We start from the raw sequence: 26,319 nt of genomic DNA on the forward strand, positions 1-26,319 counted from the left end.
GTATGATCATTGTCTAAAATCCCATGTATCTGAGCTATTAATGAGGTCCATCCACTTGAGTGCATCTATATTTGGAAACAGAAGCAATGCCAACAAGAGACTCAGGTTTTAGAATTATTTTTCCTGTGCCAATACATTTTTCTTCTTTGTTACTGTTCCTTGCACAAAGCATTAGTGTCAATACTATAAAAAGCACCGGTAAAAAACATTCAGATCAAAGGGGCAGCCTGTCACCTGTGGAAAACAGGTGTATTTACATGAAGTGTCATCTTCACAGAAACGTAAGTGAATCTGGTAAATTTAATCAGAAAAAAAAAAAAAAAGATAGTGGATGCCAGAACTCCCTTCTGCTCATACAAAGAACTACTCATCATTGGGCTATACTCATTTGATGGATTTTGAAAAGTTTTAGTATTCAAGTCATCTGTTCTGTACAATTCAGCAACAGCAGGTTTTGAAGAAGTGATGAGAGAAAACAGATCATACTAGTCTGAGCAGTAAGAGAAAAATTCTTTAAAAACAAACCTACTCTTCAGAAAAGTCTGAGAAACGTAGGTCAGCATAAAATCAATTTGTTCTTGCTGTCTAGAAAGATTACACTTAATTCATCAGAAGTGAATTTTCAATTCAGAAGTCAATTTTTTGAATTAGCCATTTGCATAAAAAAATGTTTCTAAAACTGGCAGTGCTTGGACTGAAGAAAGAATAAAAAAGAAACATAGGTGTAGGCGATTACACTTTCGCCAAGAATGAACTTAATACACAAAAGCAGAAGTTACTATCTCAAAAAGGCTTTCCTACAAATTAATTAGAAGGCATTAATATGCTTATAAAAACAGATGCTCTCATGAGATGAAGATCCAGCTCATCACATAGAAAAGCAATGTCATAAATGGAGCAACAGATAATGCACTCAATCCACAGTTTTGTCAAAGTTTGGAACTAAGTCACTGTGCACTTGAACCAGGCCTCTAATTCTCCGAATTATCTAAATAGTCTTCACTTAACCTCTAAGCCTTATGATTAGTTCTAAAGGCTTCCAGAAATATATATATGGAAGTAACATTCCTAGCTTGAATAGAAAGTTTTCAAAACCAAGCTCTTTCAGTTACAAGAAAAATAATTTACAAGACATAACTATTGTGGTACTTATCCTTTTTCAGAAACGTCTTACCTACAATTATTTTCCTTCTGAAAAGAGTTCATGGTTTTGCAAATTAGAGTACTTAGCAGTTTCTCAGATAAGTTTGTAAGCAGCACGTATTATCTTGATTAAAGCTTCTTGGTATTTGAGAAATCAATCAAGCATTTGGTCAACACTTCCAAGTAGTTCACAGCACTATACAGATCCTCCTGATTCTCTTCCTAATCAGTGCTATTCAAATAAAAATACCATTTGCAGATTAAGAATAATATGGTATAGCCTAAATATTAATTATGCAAGAAATATAGCTTACCTCTATTTAAGAAAGATGAAATATGTGAAAATTAATTTCCAACAAGGGTAGGGAAATGGAAGTGATCAAACACCAAATAGAATAAGAACAACCGTGATTACCTAATCTAATAGAATTGGGATGGCCTCTGTAATCCCTTCTGTAGCATTCTGAAACAACCACTTCATGAAATTTTAAAGCATGATAGCAAAAAAGTCTCATAGTACATGAATATAAGATGTAATAACCAAATGACATGAAACAGGCATAAATGCAAGAATATTCAAAAGGACAGCAAGTCGTCTAGGCATACAGTTTAATAACATATAGTGTATATTAATACTGCATTAACAATTTTCTTTCTGAGAGTTATTTCTATTTAAAGTGAGGATGATGAGGATTAATACGGAAATTAACGTAGATAAGGTGATTGCAAGAAAAGCTTTAAAGGTTTATAAAAAGACTTATTAGGCTGATGAGAATGCTGCTCGGACAATCTGGGGACAAACTATTGAGTAACCTTGGTCCTAGATCTAGATGGACAATCTTGACGCTGCTGTTAAAAATGATAAGTGATAAGGTAGGAAGACACAGATGATCTTGTGAACTGGAGTAAATGAATCAAGATGACATTTAATAAAATGTGTGTAATAAAATAGCATGTATTTGCGTATAAACCACAGTAACTCTGCTTTCAGCTGAAGTTTCAATAAAGGTAAGAGTCAAGAGTGACACTGTGAACTGCCACTGTCACCCAGCCACATACAAAAGAGAAACAAGATTCTTGGATGTATCATGTAAACTATTCTCTTTCAATAAAAAAAATAAAATAAAAAAAAAACAAACTTGACCAAACAAACAATGAAAAAAAACACACCACTGTATAAGCACCAGTATTTTGAAAGGGAAGGGAAGGAGATTGATGAACTCAGTAAAGCAGATGTTTCGAAGTAGAACCCAGTGACTCTATAAAAGACCACTGCAGGGGACTGGACACAGTGACCCAGGCAATTCTTTCCCCCCCCAGTCTCCCAGCCTGGAATTCATAGAACAATTATGAACATAAATAAAAAGGCCTGTATCAATTGCTGCCAGCAGCAAAGCAGATGCTGGATCTTTGTCATAAGGCCCTTCCATACCAGTTCAGTGTTTGTGGGATGTTTTATTTTTTTCTTGGTCATTTAAAATAGAAAAAAACAGCACACTCGTACATAACCACGCTCGTGGATTCCCTTAATACCAGATTCTCCCAACAGATGTTTTTTGAGAAAAAAATAAAAGATTGTTTACAGAACTCCTCTAACTAAAGTCTTTGAAAGGCTTTCTCAAGTTACTTCTTTTCCCCATGCCAACAGATATTTGTTAGACTGACTTCAAGAAAGCTCCATCTTGCTTGCAGGAAGAAACTGCAATAGGCAAGGTTTCAAAGGACTGCATGAAGAATATTTTAATCAGATAAAAGTTCAAAACCAATTTATTCAACTTTTGGAGTTGCATTCTTTTCTACAACAAATTTTGTTACACCAGAAAAAGAATAGACCCAATTGGGAGACAATATATTCCCTATCAGAACATCACTGTAAATATTACAAGAGCTCAAGAGGATTGCTAGAATTTGGAAATCAAGAATGCAATAAAAGTACAAAGACTACTGCTGTCATACGAACAGCTGAGATTCACTAGACTTCTATGATTTTAAAGTAGCTTTCAAATGACTGAGCCAACAATTGCTCTAATTTTTCTGTCTGCTCTCCAGGTTGAAGGAAAATTAACTAAAAATAGACAGATTTATTCAGGAACCCTTCAGACATTTCCATTCTCTCTTCAACTGCTTTGTGATTTAAAATGTACTTCTATTATGCCCAGTGAACAATCAGTATACATTACTTCATATGCCAATCCTATACAAAAAAAAATTACACATATAAATCTTTTTACAGTACAGCTTCAAGCACCAGGAGTACATAATTAGTCCAATTTAATTACAACACATAACTTGAATACAAAGATCTATAATACCTTGAAGCTAGTAACAGTAACTTTTTGCATAGGCATTCAGCTATTAGGTATAATAGTACTGGCAGGTAAATTCAAACCACCATCATTCAAATCTTTTCCTTCCTAGGTTGAACACAGCCTGTCCTGACAGCTACAGAATAGGCAATCCTTTTAGGAAAGCAGATTTATAAGCCAACAGACAGTTGTTTCTTTTCCTGCAACAACCACAGTCTTAAATTGGGCTACTGACAGCTCAGATGCTAACAAAGAGAAAACATTCCTCGTCAGAGCCATAGCTACTTCACATGCACACTCTGGGAGGGCTACTGAGTGCGCTTGACTTAGAGTAACAACCAGCCAGAGAATACAGGCAGTATTTTCATCAGTGAGTACTGCAGGCAGCATGAAGACAATAAGTAATTCACGAGTGAAAAGCTTTTGTTATCAGCAGCAGCAAGTGAGGATTTTCATGTCAGCGCTAGGAACGCACAAAGCTCATAAATCCCTGACACACACCAGTCAATGCCTGAAGATGCATCAGTGAGATTTATCTACCTATCTGAGCCTTCTGCTCCCCTTTACCTAGTACTTGGCTTTTCCACTAAAGCAACACTCCTGATCAGCATCCCAGAGCTATAAACTGACTCTAGCCTTTGAGAAATCCCTAAAGAGCTGCAGTGGATGGTATTCTAACCCCAAAACTGCAGAACTGGAAGAGGAAAATCCAGTTCCCATCAGCACAGGTGTCACAGGTGACCACCTCCATTTCCTCAAGAAAATTAGTCCCGCCACATGGGCTACAGACCTTGAAAGTCTACCATTAGTCAGGAGAAAGAATTATTTAAAACAAAGTAATTTTAGTTTCACTATCAGAGACAAATGCAGGCTCCAAGGGTCTTTAAAGAAAAAAAGCTTCACTATCCAAAATTGATATTACAAAGCTATAGTCTCACAATAGTAGGTAGAGATGAGGCCATTAGTATACTCAGCATTTGCTATCTGCTACAAAAGTTTTTAAACACCTCCATGTATTTTAGATCCTCAGACTTTTGACATGACGTAACAGAGCATGAAGGCTTCTAGCCAAAAAATGCATCCCTTGGCCTTACAAAGTGTGTGTTCACTAAGACCAAATGCATGCAAGCACTCAGGAATTTCTAAGAATCAAGAAGTCGAGTCACACATTCCAAAGTAACTATTTTAAATCATTTGACAGGTGCAAGATGAGCTATAAAGTAGAACTAGCTAGCTGACAGGACTTCTTTAAAGTTGAAATTCCTGCTTAAAAAGTGAAATTTTCTATTGAAAACAATCTTCTTTAAGAAATCACATGCACAAGATTAGACTACCTAGCAGGAAAAAAACACAGAAAGCTGTTCTGTATTCTCAATGCTGATATCTTCCATTTTCCTTTACAGTGTTTCTGCAGTCTGGAAAAATCAAATTTTATTCAAAAATTTTTTTAAAGTTCTGCATTATAGCGTCAATCTGAAAATTCAGTTTTTACCAGCTGAGACTGAGCTAAAGTGAATACTCTCCTCTTCAATAGATCACTCTTCATCCAGATGTGTCAAATACTCAACAATTTTCTGCAGATGATTTTCTTCAGTCTGCAGATGTCAACAGTTACAAATGTCAGGTAATATTCGCTTCTGAAGTATTTTGAGGAAATATACAGAGATTCTTCTCGACACTGACAAACACAAAGCAGGGTGTTATTTATTCTATATTCTGCTATTAAGATAGAAGTTATAAGGGAAGAAAACTAAACACCTAACTCAGCTGTAGCTGTAGCACTGAAGAATCACAAATTTCAAGGGAAAATTTTTGACTACTCTCAGGTCAGAAGAACTCACTATCACCAAGGTAGCTATACATTTTTAAAAGACGGTCAAAGACCTAAGCAGACTATGAACAATCAAGTGAACAAATCTTTTACAAGACCTTGAAATCACCCTCGTATGTTAAGAGAAAGTGTTAAATCTTACAAGACAAGTCTCAAATGTTTTAAAATATCCAGCCTCCATAAGGCTTACGATTATTTAGATATGTATCGAAAACAAAGCTAGAGTGGAATAAAATTGTTCATTAATTCTTCAAAAGCTTTTAAAGATAGCGTAAAATTACATTGGCAAATAGTCATTAAGGATGAATCACTAATGGCCAAGAATTTGAGTGAAAGAAAAGCAGAGTCAGCTGATTAGAAGAAAAGATTATCGAGGAGATTTCTGGAAAGATAGGGTAAAATGTAGAGAACAGAACCAAGTGTCTTTATGTGACTAACTGTAGAAACCTCTAACCCTGAAAAGTTTCTATTGTAGATTAATAATCCCAAAGGGGAACCTGAAAAAATACAAAATATACTTGAACATTTTCCCTCTGTATGCAATATTTGTGGAAAATACACAAAAATCTGTAAGTGTTATAAAATACATGAAGATTTGCAAACAATACAGATAAAGAAAAATTGATGTTACACATAGGGTCAACAGTGTTCATCCTAGAGAAGCTAGGTGAATTCTGCCTAGAGTAACTGCAGAACTTAGAAACAATTCATACGCATGCAGATATCAAGTTAAGAAGTGATGAATAATATAGTGCAAGTGACTAGGCATCAGGATTTAAAGAATTAGGAGATATAATTTGCCAAAAAAAAACAATCATTTAAAATACAGACTAGATTATTTTAAATAAAATGAAGAATGGTACAAAATTCAAATGTTTTGTTAACATTTTACTTCCCACCCTTTTAACAATGATGCCAGAGATACTCTAACAAAAAAACCCTACACATTTATGCCTAGAAAAAACACCAGAATTCTAACAAAAAGTAGCTCAGCAGTTTTGCAGGGCTGAACATTTTTTGAAATGTAGAGAAAACAGTTATCCATACAAAAGAAAAAATCTAAAGAAAAATTTTAAAAGATTTTTTTTCTCTCTCTATAGAGAAAAGCTGATCAGACATGGAAAAAAAAAAGGCTATCATTGTCCAATTTCATGATAGATTCATGAAATCCTTGCAGTGTTTCTCACTAAGCCTGTTATCTTTTGCTACATCCACATGCAAATATAAATTCTACATAGAAAGCAAATGGCTGTATTTATGCAGACAGGCCATACAGCTTTTAAGCATATATTAACACATGGAAATCAATTTTCACATCATAAAGCTTTCCACTCAGCAGGTAACTTCTGCTGACAACAACTATTTTATACTTATTTTACAAGCACAGTAATGCACTAAGGATAAGATTCTTCTCATCTGCCCTTCCCTTTCCCTCTTATTCATAGTCGCTTTAATTTCTCCTAATTCTGTCCCAGACATCTCTGGCAACACACAGCATGATATTTCTCCGGATTAATTTCTTCATTTCCCCTGTCAACCCAAGAGGATGTGCACGTGGGATAAAAAGAACAGCCACAAGATTTTCTTCAAGGACTCATGAAATTGTCCACGGAAAGTCTGTCTCTGAAGTGAGCAATCTTTGTATCTTGGGGTTCTACCTTGGATAGTTAAACAAGGAAGGAACTGTCAGATGAAAAGCAAAACAGGCAGATTGATAAAGCAGAAATCCTTTAAAATTTAGAATCATTTGTAAATCTGGACAAGCAAAGAAGAAACTGAAAGGGAGAAGTGCCTGGAATAGTTTGCAAACAGCCTGATATAGCAATGGATTGTGTTCAGGACTAGAGCCCTGGATACTTTTTTGTCTCCGTGACACCCTGGTCTTCAGCACAGGGACTGACATTTCTACAGGACCAGAGCTTAAACTCCAGAATTCAGACTTCAGGTGAGCAAAACAGGCTTATATGCTGAAGCACTTGTGATCCCTAACAGTACAAACGAGTTTACAGAAGTATCAGCACCATTTTGAACTGTTGCAAAGGCTACTTTGAAGTTTGGGGACATTCACAACAAATCTACTCTTCCTTTTCTTTCCCAAGCATTTTCTCCTTGGATGTTCAAGCAAACTACCCCTAACTCTCAGGCAGGCAGCAGCTCTGACCAACGTTATTTCATGCAAGCTGACACTCTCCTTTCCCCACTGCTCTTCCACCTATATCTCCTAGGTTGCTATCATATATAAAAGTATGAAGATAACAGGCAAAGTAGAGTTCAGATGAAAGTGTCCTTCTGTTGCTGCCAGAACCAAGACTGTTTAACGTGAGAAAGAGGAAGGGGGAATGGGAAGAAAGGAGTTTAGATGCCACCCATCTAAGAAATATACAGCTGCCCATATGATTCAAAAAGCCCTAACCACACAGTATTCACCTATCCACTAAATATGCCTTTCTGTAAGGGTTTAAATAGATAATTTTAAATGATGGAAGCTCATAAATTACCAGCAGGCATAGCTTCCGTGTTCCCTTAAGTGGAAGAGAGAGAACTTGCTTTAGGCCAGGTCATATGCTAATGTCAATAAATCAACCAGTTTGTACATTAGTAGTCCCTACAAACATGAATATGTGAAGAGCCCAACAGAATAGCCACGAAGACTGACAGAAGCTTGATGGCAACTACGAGGCAATCTATGGCCAGCCAGCAGCGTCAAACTACTTTTAATGGGAGTACAGAAACTACATAGAAAAAAAACTCAGACTAAGGAGGACAAGAAATCCAGCCTAGTAATTTCATCATGAACTGCTTTGTCTTTCCTCCTCCATCCAACCTGACATATTAGATAACCTCAGGAAAAAAATAAATTAAAAAAATAGACAGCAAGATCTCATTTGCTGGTCTTTCCAGACAAACTAAATGCTGGCTACACTGAAGACTCTTCTTAGACATCTCCAATACCACATTAAATATTTTAAACCTCTTTATATTCATTACAGCAGTATTTCCAAATAATTAATCAAAAATATCCACTAGTTAAACTTGACTTGCTGAAATTTAAAAACATGAAGGATTAACATTGAGAACAAGAGCATGCTGCATTTAAAAATCAGACAAGTATGACAAAAAAATGCATTTTTTCATTTTCAGAATGAACGTTCTTCTGTACTCTGGACACCCCATCATAAAAAGCATACCATTGTTGTTGAGGGAAAATTTAACAAGAAAGAAAGAGGTCTACATCAAATGTGGATGTTATATTTAAATAAACTCTTGGGTAGTATGATTAAGTCATTGTAATCACATTTGTGGAGGGAATTCCAGTTTGGAAATCCAAAGGCTAAGCAGATCCACTGAGCAGACTTTCCAACTTTTATTCCATCAAAAAACTACAAAAAAGTTAGCATTCAAGATCACAATTGATCGAAAGCAGTAGCATGGAAATGCTGAGTTTTAAAGAAAATAGCAAATCTCATTTGTTAACCGCCTCAAAAATATGGTTTGTTGTTGTTGTTGTTTTTAAACAGGAACAAACCCCTCATATTTTGAACTCCTTTGAGAGTTCAAAAGCTAGAAAAATTTGCTAGTGCAAAAAATTAGTTTTGACTTAAATCCTGGAAAATATTTAAACAAAGCTATTCTCAGAGGCTTTGAAGAAGACTACATCTTCAGCATTCTGTAATAAATGTTTTTCTAATATTTCTGGATTTTTTGTCTTAATTGCACAGAATTAAAGTGGCAGATTCACTCATGTTAAATTTTAAGACTTATTTCACGTAAGTTATTGCTATTCCATTTTTTCCTCTCATCACAGCATGCCCGCCAACGAAAATGTATGCAGTAATGCAACAAAGTCAATCAAGGAACTGATACAACAGAAGAATGACCAAAGAACGCAGACTGATCGAGTATCTCCCACCTGCAGCAATTTCTACTCATATCTGTTACCCAACTGAGCCAACACCATTAGAGCCAACAACCACAGAACAAGTGACTAGGCTACAGGGAAAGAAATAGCAGTGGAGCTACAGCTCGAGACACCATAACCAATAAACCCAGAAATAAAAAATGTACTCTGCTTTATATTTTTCTATGCTAATTTTTTATTCTATGTAGCTACTAATATTCAACAATATTAGATAGTAACTTTGGACAGATTTTTCCCACTCTTCTAAATTGATGCCTGTTCAAGGGATACTTCTTAAGCATTAAGAGCACATGCCGGATTATGGTATTTTGAAGTTGTCTGGAAAAGGATCCACTTAGACCTGAAACAGGACTTTTCCTTTTTGCCCCCACTGAACCTGAACTTCAAAGTTGGCCCAGATAAGTTCTTCAGGCTAAGTCTGTGAAAATTACCGTTATGAAAGACACTGACAGATTAGCAGGAAGAAAAAAAAAATCAAGGCGAAACAAATAAGCACAAAACTTTAATATCAAGGATAGCAAATGGAAGACATTTGAAGCACTAAATACAAGTCAACTAGTTCATTTTTTCTGCCAAGGAAACAGAGCTGTCTTATCACAGTTTTACCTGTCTGTTCTTTTAAACTTTGGTTCTTCATCTTGTTTCAATTGAGATTAAAAAAGCAGTAGCAAGAGATAAATGCACACAGACAGAAGGATTGGCAAGAACGTAGCTGTTAAACGCTGCATCGGGCAGGCGGCAACTACACAGCTGTACTTTAATAAGTCATCTCTTGTACAACAAGGATGCTTTAAGGAAAACTGTGCTTATGTAGAAAAAAAAACACGACAACAAACAAACAAAAACAGGTTTAGTTGCCGTTCACAGAGAAGCATGTTTCTGTTAGAAGCTACAGCACAGGAGTTCTATGTCTGGAGGACTGATCTGAATTCTGGCTCAGTGGCATAGATTGCTTTTCAAGATGATACCATACTGTGGGAGTAGAGTTTAGGAGAACTAAAAATGGGGTGCTTTACTCACTTGGACATGGAATTTTTCTCTACCAGCAGACAATTGCAGTAACTGATAAATTAGGGTTGTGCAAATATCTAAAAGGATTAATGGGTTCAGACAACTGAATGGGTCCACCAGGACCCTGAACTAAGGAATATCGAACGGCAAATTAGCAGCACACATGCATTCTTTAAGTGCCTCCTTCACTCTAAGGTTCATCCAAAGCAGAAAAACCTGACCAAAGTATAAAAAAATCCTGGATTACATTTTGCACTAACCTCCTCTGCAGGTTTACAGCCATCTGGATGGTCCACAAGCACTGGTGGTGAAATCCCACTGCATTGCTGTAGAGCACCCGTGGTAGGAACCATAGAGCGACAGACTGGTCTAGGCCATTCTGCCATGAACACAGAAGCCACAGAGGTCTTCCATCCACAATGTCTTAAGGCTGTCCTAAAAGAAGAACAGAAATTCAGATAAGTTCCAAATTCAATTCTGGCAAAGCTTGAGGTGAAAGGCGAAGGTCAGGAAAGTTTCCCAACTATTTAAGACTTCAAAATCCAGAATACTGTGCAAGGGAGAAGGAGCCAAAAGATTGCTGCTAAAAAGAGCCTGTGAGGAAAACAACATATGCAGGGTAGAGTAGAGAGGTAGAACAAGTCATCAACATTTTGTAGCCTTTCAGATTATATGATTTGAGTAGGAGGACTGCCTGTCCTCCTAAATAAGCAGTTATCTATTTTTGAGTTCTATATATGTCGCCCTCTATCCAATCAGAGCACTTAGCACAACAAACTGGGAACTGTTCTCAATATGGCTAGAAAACAGCCTCTTCATGGCACACATTCACATGAGCAGCTCTCCAGAAGACCATTCTTCTGGGCTACATTTTTCCATATATATTGTAGTTTACAGATGTATTTTCCTACATTCTTTCATCTCTCACCCACAATTTAAACATTAGCATTCATAATGACAGCTTGGGGGGAAAGCGTTATTAAACTAACACAGACGTGATGCTTAAGAACTGATGATTTTTCAAATCTAAAAATGTGACACCTGAAAAATGATCTCTGAGGCCCTCCAAGTGTTAGCTGTTAAAATTTTAGCAATATCGCATGAAGCAATTCTTTCAAATCTCTTCCTTTACTTGGTTAATGTACCAACACCTGAAGGAAATTCTAAGCAGCTGAAAACGAAACAAAACATCTTAACAGAGGCAAGAAAGCATATTTTTCAATTTTTAATACAAGCATAACTTGCCTACACTTCGGTAATACTAGCCATGTATTATGAGCTTATCTGTATTTGCTGTATTATATATGAACTTAGAAAAATAAACTTGAATAATTTAATATCTGTTTAGACTGATAATTTTCTGTATTCCCAGACCAGATGAAAAAACAGGTACAACAGAAAAAAAAATGAAGATGCTATAAGCACTATGATAACATAACAGTGTGGATGAAATACATGGTAAGGAAAGACAAGATCGGCAGTGAAAGAAAAGATGTTTGTCAACTGCTTATTCCAAAACAAATTATTACTTTATCTACCTCAATATAGGGATAACTATAATATTTGACAGTTTCCTATTTTTTTGCATATCAAAGAAGAAAAGGCAGATGTATCAACTCATAATTTTTGCTGCATTTCAGAATAAATTACCACAATATTGGTGCTATTCCTATTCTATCTGCATGCATTAAGCAGTTCTACATTCACAGAAGTAGCTTGCAGTCCGAGTTTTAAAAGAACTGATTACAGATCTTCCAGAAGTAAAAAGAATATCAACAATCCTTTAAAAAAAAAATAAGAAGAATAAGATTCCCAAGATGACACAAGGCACACCCAACAGGACACCTAACATCAATAACAACTGGTACCTTTCTGAGAGTGTTTACTTTAAGAGATCATGACATAAATCCAAAGAGACTTAACCATCCTTGTTAAAGCAAATTAGTCACAGCCTTCAAGAAGGTTAAATACAAAGACTAGGTTCTACATATCACTATAATATATGCCCTGGTTTCAGCTACGTTAGAGTTAATTTTCCTCCTAGTAGCTGGTAGGGTGCTATGTTTTGGATTTAGGGTGAGAATAATGTTGATACCACACCGATCTTTTAATTGTTGCAGAGCAGTGCTTACACTAAGCCAAGGACTTTTCAGCTTCTCGCTCTGTCCTGCCAGCGGGCAGGCTGGGGGTGCAGCAGGAGCTGGGAGGGGACAGACCCAGGACAGCTGACCCAAACTGGCCAAAGGGTATTCCATACCATCTGGTGTCATGCTGAACAATATATAGGGGTGGCTAGCCGGGGTGGGGGGGGGGGCGGCTGCTCGGGGATAGGCTGGGCATCAGTCAGCGGGTGGTGAGCAACTGCATTGTGCATCACTTGTTTCATACACATTATTAGTAGCAGTACTATTATTATTATTTTATTTTCTGTCCTAATAAACTGTCTTTATCTCAACCCACAGGTTTTCATTTCTTTCTAATTCTCTCCCCCCATCCCAGAGAGGGAGGGAGGAGGGTGAGTGAACGGCTGTGTGGTGCTTAGCTGCCGGCCAGGTTAAACCGTAACAAGTGCTGAGGGTACTTGCCGGCCTCACAACTGCTGCCATCAGAGTGGTTCCCAAGACTGTTTATCAGTACGGCGATAGGCACTTTATACATAGAACGACACAGAAAACAGAGGGCCCGTTATTTCATCACGAATGTTTCACACGTTGGTCAAGCACCCCTTCCCCTTGGGGAATCCATGCTGTCTACTCCCAATGGTTTCTTTATCCTTCCTGCACCTGCAAATGGTTTCCAGGATGAGCACTTCTTCCAGCACCTTCCCATGGAAGGAGGTGAGTGTGACTGGCCTGGGGTTCCCTGGGTCCTCCTCCTTGCCTGTCTTGTGAATGGCACTGAGGTTTGCTTCCCTGCACTCTTCGGGCACTTCTCGCAGTTGCCTGGAACAAGCAACAATTCCTGATAGTGGCCTTGCAATAGCATCAGCCAGCTCCCTCTGTGCTCATGGGGGAATCCCATCAGGGTTCCTGGATTTCTCTCTCTTGGTTTTCTCAAGGCTTGCCTGACCCCATGGATTGGGTTTCCATGGCAAGGTTGAGGTAGAGGGCTGGAGGGATGCAGAGGTGGGCTCTGTAAGAAGAGACCAGGCTGCCTCTTCTCACGGCAAGCCCTCATCAGCTGCTTTAGCCTCCTACTGCAGACCCCTGAGCCCGAGGCCTCAGCTGTCGTGTGATGGGCTGGTGCAACAGCCCCAAGGCAGCCGGGCTCTCTCTGCTCCTCTACCTGAGGGCGGCGTGCAGCAGAGATGCCCCCTGCTCAGTCTCCAGGACTGCATGAGGGTGCAGTGAGGGACAGGGAAGAAGGACTCAAACACCACTTGAAAGTTCACTGTTCTTTATTGGCAGCCGGGAGATGAAGGCAGGCCGGCTGCACTACACCGTCTCCACTTCCTCCACCTGCGGGACACCCAACTTGGTGGCTCTGTCATCTGCCTTCTGTCGGGGTGCTGAGCCACTGGCAAGGAGCTGGGCCCAACCTGAGGCTTCGTGTCATGCCAGGGCCTCCAGGAACAGCATGAGCTGTGCTTCCTCACTCGCCTCCCAGACCTGGCATCATAGCGAGGCCTTGCCAGCCTTTCTGGAGGTGGCCCCACCTGCCTTGGTTGGATCTCATCTTCTGGCAAGTCCACGTCCATGGCCTGGACATCGTCCTCTGCGGGTGGCACCTGCACAGTCTGCACCCGCTGTTTCAGCCAGTTCCTGTTCATGGCCTGGCCATTGTCCTTAAAGAGTGGCACGTTGCATGTCCTCCCCCATTTTTTCTGAGGGTCCCTCTGTGTGGGTTGGACATGGTCTTGCACAGGTGCCACAGTGATGGTCCTCACCCATTTTTTTGATGGATTGCATTTTGTGGGCTGGACGTTTTGTTCCAGTGGTGGCACCTTGCTGGTGTGCACCCATTTTTGCAGTTGGCCGCTGTTGCTGGGCTGGCTGTTGTCTCCCGCAGGTGGCACCACGGTGGCCTGCACCCTTTGATTTGGCCGGCTGCCGTGCCTTGGCTGGCTCAGGGACTGGGTGTTGTCTTCCACAGGTGTCCCCTTGACAGTCTGCACCCATTTAGTCGGTGGCCCTCCGTGCCCTCTGTGGAAGTTGTCTTCCAGAGCTGGTACCCTGGTAGTCTGGCCCCATTCTTTGCTTGGGTACCTGCTCGCAGGCCGCGTGTTGTCTTGTGCAGGAGGCACCTTGATGTCCCACACCCATCTGTTGGGTCAGCCTCCATGCCTTGGATGGAAGTTGTTCCTCCCGGGGCGCACCTGATCGTTTCGCGCCCATTTATTCAGTGTGCTCCCCTCCACCGCTGGGTTGTCATCCATCCTTGGACATTTAGCAGGGGGTTGCCACTGGAGGTCCTTCCGGTCTTGGCTGTGCCTCCTCTTCTTCCCCAGCTGTACTTGGCTGTGCCTCCTCTTCCTCTCCACCTGCACTCGTTCCTCCATTCTAGGACATTTAGCAGGGGGTTGCCATTGGAGGTCTTTCCTTTCTAGGCTGTTTCCTCTTCTGTGCACGACGCACCACTCGTCTCATTCTTCAGGCTTAGCAGGACAGCACCCAAACGCTGGCGATCCCTGCCTGAAGCTTCCCGGCACCTGGGCTGCTCCAAGTCTCCTTGGCACTCCAGGAGCGAGTGGTGGCCAGCCACAGGGCTGCCCTTTTTATGGATCTGGGGACAATGGGCACCAAGGGCAACGAAGACATCAGGAGGCCGCTGTGGTGGCAGCCCAGGCACCATCACAATGACCTTCTGTGCTGGGTCTGGCTGGGATGGAGTTAACTTCCTCCACAGCAGCCCACACAGTGCTGTGCTCTGCACATGTAGCTAGAGCAGCACTGGTATCACACCAGTGTTGTGTCTATTGCTGCACAATACTGGCACCGCATCAGGACTCCCTCCAAGCCCCCCAGAGCCAGCAGGCTGGGGGTGGGCAAGTGATGGGGAGGGGACATCACCAGGGCAGCTGACCTAAACTCACCAAAAGGATATTCCATGCCATATGATGTCGCACTTAGCCATAAAAATGGAAAAGGGGAAGGAGTGGGGGGGGCGGCTCTCGTGGTGGAAGCTTCTGTCCTCCTGAACAACCATTACGCGTATTGAGGCCCTGCTTCCCAGGACGTGGCTGAACATCGCTCATTTATGGGAAGTAAAGAGTAACTCCTGTTTTTTTTCTCTCTCTGTGCTTCCACACAGCCTTTGCCTTTTTTTTTTTCCCCTCTCCCTTTTCCTTTTAATTAAATCATCCTTATCTCAATCCTTGAGCTCTTTGCGTTGTATTTTCTGAGCGGCCATGGTGGAACTTGGCTGCCCACCTGAGTAAAACCACCACACCTTCTGAGATCACCAGCCTCCAGGTGTAGCCGCTCAGCTCAGTTATCAGTGCACCCTACCATCTGCTCATCCAGTACAGCCTTCAGCAGCTTCTCTTGGAGGAGCTAACGGGAAGCATTGTTTCAAGTCCTTCTTGAGTACACGTAGACAACATCTACCCATCTCTCCACTGGTGTTTGGAAAGAGAAGTGCTGTCCTGGTTTTGGCTAGGATAGAGTTAATTTTCCTCCTAGTAGCTGGTAGGGTGCTATGCTTGGGATTTAGGATGAGAATAATGTTGATACCACACCGATCTTTTAATTGTTGCAGAGCAGTGCTTACACTAAGCCAAGGACTTTTCAGCTTCTTGCTCTGTCCTGCCAGCGGGCAGGCTGGGGGTGCAGCAGGAACTGGGAGGGGACAGACCCAGGACAGCTGACCCAAACTGGCCAAAGGGGTATTCCATACCATCTGACGTCATGCTGAACAATTCATATGGGGGGGCTGGCCGGAGTGAGGGAACCGGCTGCTCGGGGATAGGCTGGGCATCAGTCAGCAGGTGGTGAGCAATTGTATTGTGCATCACTTGTATGTACACATTATTATTAGTAGTACTATTATCATTATTATTATTATTTTATTTTATTTTCTGTCCTAATAAACTGTTTCTATGTCAACCCACAGGCTTCATTTTCCTGATTCTCTCCCCCATCCCAGAGAGGAAGGGGGGAGGGTGAGCAAACGGCTGTGTGGTGCTTAGCTTCCAGCTGGGTTAAACCACAACATATACAACACAAAAGTTCACAATAAGTTAGCTTTTTTATATCACTTTTTTCAGTAAAACTTAGGTGCCTTACATAGGTGGAGAATATGATCCATTCTTAAAGATGGGGACACTGGGAAGAGATATTAACTGCTGTCCATTACAGGATAAGCAGTTGGCCATGCTGGGATCAAGTTTTCTCTCTGGTCAAAAGTTTTAACCTAAATATTTATCTGTATGTCTATCTGGTTAGATGAATATTTATCTTTTAGGGACATGGCTGATTTATACATTTCTTCAGAGGATCTTGAGATGACACGCTCTTTGTTCAGTGCTGTCCAGTATCAGCCCATCAATAACTGGACAGAAACAGCTCTTATAAAACAAGCAAGCAAACAAGAAGCTATCAATGAGAGCAGAACACACAAAGAATGGGTTGTGTTGTCATTACTAAGCACGGCACACCTACCAAGGCAAATGTTTGCCATTTTGCAGTGAACTTCCACGTGCTTAAAAGCTTGGTTTCCCTTGATCTTCTCCTTGAGTTACAAAAATACCAGTTCAATCATTCCTTCCGCACGTTATCTTTTCTAAATCTCCAGTCATTACCTTTGGTCTCCTGAGGCAAATTAACTGTGCCTCCAACCTTCCTGAAGTACAATGGCCAAAAACTGATACAGCACTTTAACCTTCCAATAAACTACAGAGCAGAAGATTCAACTATACACGTCCTACAAATTATACTGCTCTATATTCATGCTAATATACATACACACCTCTCCTCCTGAGCAACATTGTATTGTTAACACTCATTCAGTTGTTAATCCATGGGTTGTCCTAGACTGGGGTAGATGATGGGGTGGTAGGAACTACTTCAGCAGTTGTTTCCCATCTTATACTTTTATGTTATTTTTACCTAAAACTGAAACAGTTCACTTATTCTACTAAACCACATCCTATTCTTTCAGGCCATCTTTCCAACACTCGAGACTCTTCTGAATTGTCATCTTGACTTCAGATGTACCCAAATTTATTCCCAAAGGCCAGTTCTCAAATTTAATTATCCAGTTCACACACAAGAACAATGAACTGAAAGAACTACACAAACCCCCACAGAAAATCCTTTCCCCCTCTGAAAGCGAACCACTGAGAAAGAACCCTGGCTACTGCTAACCAAATGATTTAACACACATCCTAAAATAGCTTTTTTTTTTTTTTTTTTTATCTAGGCCATGTTTCCTTAGCTTGCTCTGTAAGAGTATCACATGTGGCTTTCTCCAGTCCACAAGCTTCCTGTTGTAGAGGAAGTTAGATTGGTTTGATCATGTGTCTCTGAGACTCACAATAAGGCTTCCAAATTTGCTTCCCCAAACTGCACGTTCAAAGAGAAGACTGTCTTACCTGCCACTACGCCTCTTCCCTACGTTTCTGCTCTAGCTGGATTTTCCAATACATTCTGTCAAGAAGAAAAATTAAGGCACAGTAGAACTAGCCAACGATTTTCTCATGGTTCAGGCTCAAAACAAAAGTAATCTCAGCCAGAAATGGGTAAAAAGAAACCAAGCTGAAGAAGCTGCACTGTGTCTTTCCATTTCCTTGATGTAAAACCTAAGTAACCCAGAAAATAGTCAAAACCTATATGCACTGCTGATGTAGGCAGGCAAGTGGCTTAGGAGGCATGGATGTGAGAACATGCAAGTGAGCAAAAAGAATAAAGCATCTACTGCCACAGCGGTTACGAGTACTTACGCTAGGGTTACCCATAAGCACCCATTTTCAATGCTCCGTACCATGTTGCACTGCTACACGATTCAAACTGAAGACTTCTTTCTCTTCAAACTGTCCATACAAGCAGTCTACAGACTTAAAATGAAGTTTTTGGAGCTGGGATGTTAGAATTTGGAAAGATAGCATCCAAGCAGCTTCTGCTTGTAAGAAGTTCACACATGAGGTCCAAGTATTTCACAGAATGAAAATTAGGTAAGGATGACTCATGGCAGCGATCTCCCTTACCAGTCATGTCTACCGCCCTGTTTTATACCCCATTACTACCAGCTAAACCTTCTGTCATCCCATGCACTAGACCCTCTGCAGAAAAGCTAGGGCACCCACCAGAAAGGGCACCCGTCGTTGAAGAAAGGTTCTTTTGGGCAACGAAAATTGGCATGTCAGGGAATGCAATACTTGGAGCTTTTATTTAAGCCTCAACAAATTTCAGCCAGACGTTTCAATGTGCTGGCCTTATTCAGACAGCAGAAGCCACAGTGTTTGCAGACCACAACAAATAATTGTCTCCCATTCAAGCGTCTATACTAAACAGCCTCAATATTTGCATTGCTATTATTCAGAAAACATTAACTGTGCCAGAAGGAAGTTAATAACAGCAACAATCATGCAGAGCTACTTCTGCACAACGAGATGTCTGTTCCTAACTGTCACTCGTTATCCCACTTTCACCTCTTCCTAAACACAATATGCATCAAAAAAAACAAAACAGTCACTCCATTATCTTTGCAGTCAGTACAGTCAATTTCTGTTTATTCAGTGACACTTCTCCTCCACCCCCCCAAAAAAAAAAATCACACACCTGCCATAAAGAATGTAACCAAGTCTGTTTTGTCAGCTTATTCTTCTACAAGCTCAGACCAGTGGCACAGCTCTGAACACAGTCAGAAATACTAGAGCAAGGGAGTGAAAAGGAAAGTATGAAAAGAGAAAAATTATTAGCCTCCGATGAAACTCCAGAGAGGGACCAGATTTATAACTCTGAGAAAATTGCATCTTCTACCTGTTGGTCTTGAAGTGACCGACAATACAAATAAAACCAGAATGTACAGCACAAACATCATAGTTTTGTTCCATAATTCTCCATGGCTTTATCTTACACAGAAAGATGGCAAGGAAAATAATCAGCTGAATGAGCCTTTCTTAGTGAAGACAACACAAGCACTTATTTTGCATGCAGTTTGTCAGAAAAAAAAGTTGAGATTCAGAGGCATCATTTAAATTACAATCAACAAATCATAAATACTGGTATGTTTTTAAGAGGTGTAAAGTACATACTGCTATCATGCTACCTCCCCCAAACTTGTAAGAAATTGTCAAGGTAACAGTCATTTTAATCGGGCTGATATCTGAAGCGTATGCCCTTGGCCATCCTCAGTAGGTTGGCCACCAAGAAATCAAGAATTTGGGCAAGTACAGCCACACAGAGTGCGGCAGCGCCTTCCTCTCGCAGGCCTCCTGCCTTCTTCTGTTGTCTGGGGACACTGACTCAAAGCAACACAAGCCAACCCACAGATTCTTCTTTAAGTAAATATTATTTTTTAGAAGTCAACTGTAAAATACTCCCCCATCCCCAATCAGGACTAGAGCAAAGCTCATTTTCACTCTGCTGAGAGTACTACGCTCCTGGAAAGCACAAGGGAAAGAAAAAAATGCCAGACAATCTACTGTTCTCAGCATTAAGGCATCTGCTATCACATTCACCAACATTACTAGCAAACCTCTTGGGAAATACTTTTTTCTTAAATACAACAGTACCTAATCAGAATTGCACAACTCTTAAAAGACAAAGGGTATCTTTCAAAACCTCACGACTGCTCTCCAAAAAACCCCGAATTATTTGCACGTCAGGAGAAGCGCTGCAGCCTGTGAAGATGACGGAAGACTTTCTCAACTTTCAGGATACAAAAAGGCAAGCAAAGCAATGAGCATAACCAGTTTGTTTTGATAGCATTAACGTATATTAGCCTGAAGCACGAGCCTGGAGCATCAATGGCCCCGGCCTGCCTGCTCTCAGTAGGACCATCAACAAAGAGCTGTGTGTTGACTGCCGGGAGCTGGCAGACACCCCCTGCACCTTTTCTTCAGCCACCAGGAAACACTACCCGCATTGTTCCGCCAGCATGCAAAACAACCAGCCCGGATTCATATGGAGGACGTGAGCCACAGAGCAAAACGCAACAGGCACCTCTCTGCCCCTCCAGCTGACAAAGCGGCCGCTAGGACGGGCAGGAGGAGTGAGGAAGTAAGATTTACAGTGCAACTGCAATAAGGGATAAGATTTACAGTACAACCACACACTTTGGTTTTTTTTTGTTTGTTTTGGTGGTGGTGGTATTTTTTTGTTTGTTTTTAAGAGTCAGTAATTCAGTTTTTCAGCGATATTTCTATTGTAATGGGCTGCTGAAAACTTAACTAAGCTGCACTTACCTCCCCAGATCTCCGCCTCCTTACGCCATTCAGCAGCAGTCTCAGCGCTGGACTTGTCCTCCTACTTGTGAGAGCTCAGGTGGGACCGGCAGCAGACAGCACACTTCTGGTATACCAGCCACGGACTGCACCTTGCTGGCAACTCTTTCACGACAAGAGTCACATGTGGCTCAGGAGGCACCAGATAAATATCATTTATGTAACAACCCAAGAAGTCCTCTTCCGGGAGGAAAAAAAAAAGAGCCAGTAAAGCCAGAGTGGCAACAGCATTAAACCAAGCAGCAGCAACAAGGGAGAACCTCAACCCCTTCCTGCATGCCAAATGTATTAAAATCACTCACGGCTGACCTCGCAAGTGACCAGCAAAATTGCATGTCCTGTGGTGATCAATGCTTTCTGCAACGCTCAGCAGAGCTTCAAGAAAGCCGTGTGCTCTATTCTGAGGTATAATAACCAACCAAATAATTTGTAACATCTTGTATTCTGATCTGATCCAATTAAAAAACAAACAAAGCCAACAGAAAAAGCTTATGGGGATGTGGGAGAATAATGTTGGGAAAAAAGCGTACTCTAGTTGTTGTCATACCCAAGTTCTCCATTTCCAGTGATGATTTTTTTAAATAGAACTAGAGAGAATGAGGTAACTACAAACATTTCCTGTTACGTCAGGGATGACCGGGGGGATGCAAAATTACAGAAGTTCAGCTATGTCGCAATATGCTGCTTAAAAGATCACAGCCTCAGCCTTCCACAGACCAAGAAGTCAGCTTGTAGGTGGCACTAGCAATAGGCAATTATGGGATAATGAAAGTACAGCAGCTCTATCTTATCAGTAGGAAAAGGGAACTACAGAACTGTTCCACATCTAACCAAAAGCTTATTGTTCCAAAATCCATCCCCCATCCAATTTTAGTGTAGACTGCAGCACGCTAATGAAAGCAAAAAAGAGTGGGAGGGGGAGATACCTAAGCAAGACCCTAAGACTTATCACTCACAACAATCAGCACTTGAGATAAATCAACTACTAATTTTGTACGAGCAAATGTCAGATTTACACAATGCTTCTCAACATTTACAAAGGATCTCAATAACATAATATTTTCTCATGAAGATAATAAACGGAGCGCTAAGTGGTATAAAGTCCCCAATGTAAAGCCACTGCTCCACACATCTAATTGTCTGCTTAGATGCTGAGAAATCATTTCCCCCAGCACACAGGCATAAAAGTCACTACTTTCTATTCAGCTCTGTACCTTAATTGCAAAAGAAATATTAATAGTAGAGAGTGCTCATTCTAAATTATATAATTTATGGCTGTATACAGAGCTAAGAAAGGCTGTTTACATATTTACTAACTTAGGAACTAAATCTAACCATAAAAAACTCGTATATAAAATAGGAAGTATTCTCTTGCAAGATGTAATTAGCAGTTGTTAATCAAAGAGGAAAAGGAGAAAATAGTATTCTTGTCCACAAGCTTTTATGAAGCCCCAAATTATCACACGTTGGAGCATTAATATTTCCATTACATACTGGGGGACGAGAGTCAGCTGTTTAAGAGGTGAACAAGCAGATCATAACTCCAAAGTCCAAAATAACATACTGTTTATTAGAAGGACTTTAACTCAAGAAACGGTAAGCTTACAGAACATAAAAGTAAACCTTAAAAAATAAAACTTAGCACAGAACACAAAAATAATATCTAGAATCTCCACTACCAAAAAAAAAAAAAAAAAAGAAGAGTCTGGGCTGTGGATCCAGCTCTTTGAAAAGATTGATGCTTCAGTGAAACAATTTGTGGGAGGGAAATCCATGGGAGTGGAGAAGGAATGGTTTGCTGCCTTCTGTCAGATTTTAAAAATTTCAGTAGGACCGTCTGTCAGTGTCAACAGCAGTCTACATGCCCTAAAACAACAAACTGCTTAAGTGAGCATATGTCTTCATACACATAAATACTAACCCTCCCACAGAAACTCTAGTTTTGGATATCTTCATCTGTCTCCCAGCAAAGCTCTGCTGCCTGCAATGGGATCGAAAATTTGGCTGAGCTGACAAATGACTATCATTTCTCGTTTGCAAGAGCAGGGAGATCACTTTAAAAATGCTCCTCCGTTCTTCTAAGCGCAGGCAGGCAGACAAACATTTTCTGGCTTCAGGTGAGATAATGGTCCCTATTTCAGGAAGTTGTGTTTACCACAAAGGAACACAGGAAGCGTTACGTTATCAAGTTTCAGAAACAATGGATTCACTCAGTAATACCAATCCGAGCCTCTTTCTTGTCCTTTTCTATAAAATCAGTCGCAGGCAGTCGAAACAGAATACTTAGAGCTATTAACACTGTCATAATAAGGATGAGGAAACTGTAACAACAAAGCAATGAATTAGCTCTCCTACAAAAAAGAAGAAAAAAAAAGCACTGCTGTTTTAACATAGCCTTTGGCAACTCAGCAACGCAGGCTATAGCTTCCCAAAGCATACTGCAAATCTTAAGGTTTCTTCCTAGAAATACCCTATTTCACTTAGCTTACTAGTTGCTGAGCCAGGCAGCCAGCTGTTTGCAATGCATTTTTCTTTTACACACACAAACCCGAAAGATATTTCAGTATCCAGGAAGGAAGGCGTGCAGTTTATATACACATCATGCCTAAAATTAAATAAAAAAAAAGAAGACTGAAAATCAGCAGCGCAGCTCAAGGAAAGCACTGTAACATCCCACAGTCCCTAAGCATTTGTTTATTATCCCCACAATGCTTCCTCCTTTCTGAAAATGCCACCTCTGGAAAAAGGTTAAAGGTAGTTTAACATAGAAATGAACTGTAATACAGAAACACCTACCATCTCTGTCACCATACAGGCTTAAGGAAGGGAAAGAGTGGCCAGGTTCATTTCACTGTTCACTTGGAACGGGTTGCCCAGGGAGGTGGTGGCGTCACCGTCCCTGGGGGTGTTCAAGGAAAGGTTGGACGTGGTGCTTAGGGACAGGGTTTAGTGGGTGACATTGGCGGTAGGCGGATGGTTGGACCAGATGGTCTTGGACGGCTTTTCCAACCTGAATCTACAACACATATCTTCAATTTTGAGATTTGCCATTGTTTTTTCACTAAATTTCAACACTTGTTACTTGGTAATTCTCTCTTTTCTCTAAATGCTTCTTTCTTCAGTTATTCTGTATCTGACCTCCATCTTGTTTCAGATGCTCTTCAGCAGCTGCTGTGGGCAAGGAAGGCTGTGAATTACATCCTAACAGCGTGAGGGAAGCATTATTAATCTGATACCTGGTAGACTGCTTCAGGGTCTGAGAAACTTCCCCTGTTGGCAATCTTCATCAACTATTCTGACAACTTCAACCATTTAGCATTTTCCATAGCTGGAAAGACATCAGTTTTATCAACACCCACTTCACCAAAACACCTGGACTTGTTCAAGGGTAAGGAATGCTTTTGGTTTGAATGCTCTAGAAAGGGATTAAACAGGATCCTTCCATATAGAAGCCTGTCCTAGGGTACAGCAAATGTTAAGTTGTAACGTGAATGCAGAATGTTTAAGTTTCAAATCAACCCCTAAGAATAAAGATACTAAAGCTAAAATAACCAGCATCTCAGCTAGGATAGGTACTTGCTATTCTGTAAGGAAAGACAAGGATAGTGAGAACTACAACTCCTACAAAAATAAAATCTGAATGTTTTATTTGATAAGTAGGTATGTTCTGCTACAGAACACTTCAGCTTCCAGAAACTAAGTTATAAACAAACTCTAAATAAAAAGATGAATTAAATATGATCCTTTCAGCAATACCCTTAAGCGCCTTTCATACTCATGGGAAAATGGCATACAGACTGGAAATTTCCATTCTGTTTTTCATTTTTTTTCATTTCAACAATATTCTGCTTATCAAGAATGAACACAGCAAATAAGATTGCGAAAGACTGAAATTCAGTGATATCTTCAGCACATGTATGAGATAGAAAGCTACAATTATTTAGAGAGCATGAACGTTTAACTTCTTACATAATTATCTTGTCTGTCTGGTTGGGACTAACATGTAATTTTTTTGCTAAGGAGACATCATCTCTTATCCAAATAGATCACCTCTCTCACCCATCTCCTCAAAGACTATTTAAACCTACCCCAGGGCTATAACGATGTGCCCTGTGCTGTAAATGAAAGCGGATGGTATGATCCCTGTACAACATTTTACTGTAGTATACAAGTTCCTCACATTTTTTGCAAAGATCCCACTGATATTTTCCAGAAAATCACAGTTCACCATCTTTGGCCAGAATTATATCAAATTCTCTAGCATTTAAAGTAATTACTTCAACTTTTTGTTGCATTTCCAGAAAGCACAAGCAAGCACTAAAAGGAAACTAAGTCCTCCAGCTAGTAAATTTTGGACTTTTGTCAGTGAGACCAGAGGGGTAAGAAAGGAGGTCAAACTGATCTTTTTCTACCTGACATTGACCAGACAGGTTAATTATACCAGTCAAAACTTTCATCTGCCAACAGGGAGATTCTCCCCGCTGCCTACATATCTACAGTCTCTTAACAGTTTGGGGATTTGCAAATTCTTTTTTACTAATTAGTTTGTTATACACTGATAGCTGTTGCTATTTGACAAAACAGCTATTGACATACTATTTAGCCATTTAAGTACTTTTGGTATCCTCTAGAGCAGGAGATTTACATTTTATTTTCCTTCAGTTCTTCTGTTTCCTCCTCTGACTGGTTTTCTGTTGCCTACCTCCTGTTCAGTTCCAGTTGGAGCCCCCAGCGCATGCCTGTAGGCAAAGCATGGACTAGAGGAGACTCTCCAGTGCCGTTAGTAGCCGTAGTAAACTAAGACGACGAGAAGGGGGTTGTCATTGCTTCTTTTGCATTGCTCAGTGCAGTTGTCCAAGGAAGCCTGGAGATCATGGCTTTAGTCTCATCAGTGGGATCTTTTACCAGAATTTGTACTTCAAAGCTGTTCAGATGCTACCAAAGTCTGCAATTTTGATTCTCCCCAACCCAACCACTTTTAATCATTAAAAGATGCTTGATAGAATCACTTATGACACCCAGTCTCAATTTTCCTCAACCTCAAACTTTTATTCAAGACAACATACTGGGGTTTTTTGAAACAGTTTTCAACAAAGCACTGTCTTTTTTTTTTTTTTTTTTTTTAAAACCAGAGTTCTAACATCTGACCATTTACAGCTTGCACACTCCCTGAAATAATCAAAAGCTGAGGAGAAGCCAACAGAACAGTATTTCAATATCCTGTGACCCTGTCATATACTTTACAAGGCTCTGAAAAGCATGTCAATGACCCACAAACACTACCAGAATGAAGGTAAGTTAGAATGTAACAGAATGTATTGTTACATGTAATTTATACATCTTTGTTGATATAATAAACAACCCCCTTAGGTAAACCAACATATACACAGATTTCAGATACCATCAGTAACAAATGACTAATAACTAAAAAAACACCTTAAGACAGCCTATGGTTTTTCTTATGATTTGTTTATTTCATGGCTTGAAATTACCAACTCTTCTGATGATAATCTTTTTGATGACAAGGAAGTTATGTTATGTAGTATATGTAGAAATCGCAGAGAATTCAGGTAAAAACAGAAAATAAGGGTAAGAACACTTAAAAATATGCCCACTCTTATATTAACATTGGATTTCTCAATACCAAAGAAACCCTTAAAAATTACATCATTTAGCTGCATACTTTCAGGAAAGTGAGAGAACATTATAAACAGTTAAACTATCA

At 40.3% G+C, this 26,319-nt stretch overlaps 1 protein-coding gene across 3 annotated transcripts in view; it reads right to left on the reverse strand.

Moving 5' to 3' along the window:
* Window positions 1-26,319, reverse strand: part of GALNT1 (polypeptide N-acetylgalactosaminyltransferase 1) — an 88,605-nt gene that overhangs the window by 51,428 nt on the left and 10,858 nt on the right. The window contains exon 2 of one of the 3 annotated variants that reach the window (XM_035550552.2): window positions 10,471-10,645. The exons of 1 other annotated variant lie outside the window; for it this stretch is intronic. The gene's annotated coding sequence lies outside the window, so the exon portion shown is untranslated. The remainder of the gene's footprint in view (window positions 1-10,470; window positions 10,646-26,319) is intronic. One more of the 3 variants, XM_035550553.2, reaches the window with a different exon arrangement.

This window comes from Cygnus atratus, chromosome 2, assembly GCF_013377495.2.
Source record: "Cygnus atratus isolate AKBS03 ecotype Queensland, Australia chromosome 2, CAtr_DNAZoo_HiC_assembly, whole genome shotgun sequence".
Lineage (NCBI taxonomy): Eukaryota > Metazoa > Chordata > Aves > Anseriformes > Anatidae > Cygnus > Cygnus atratus.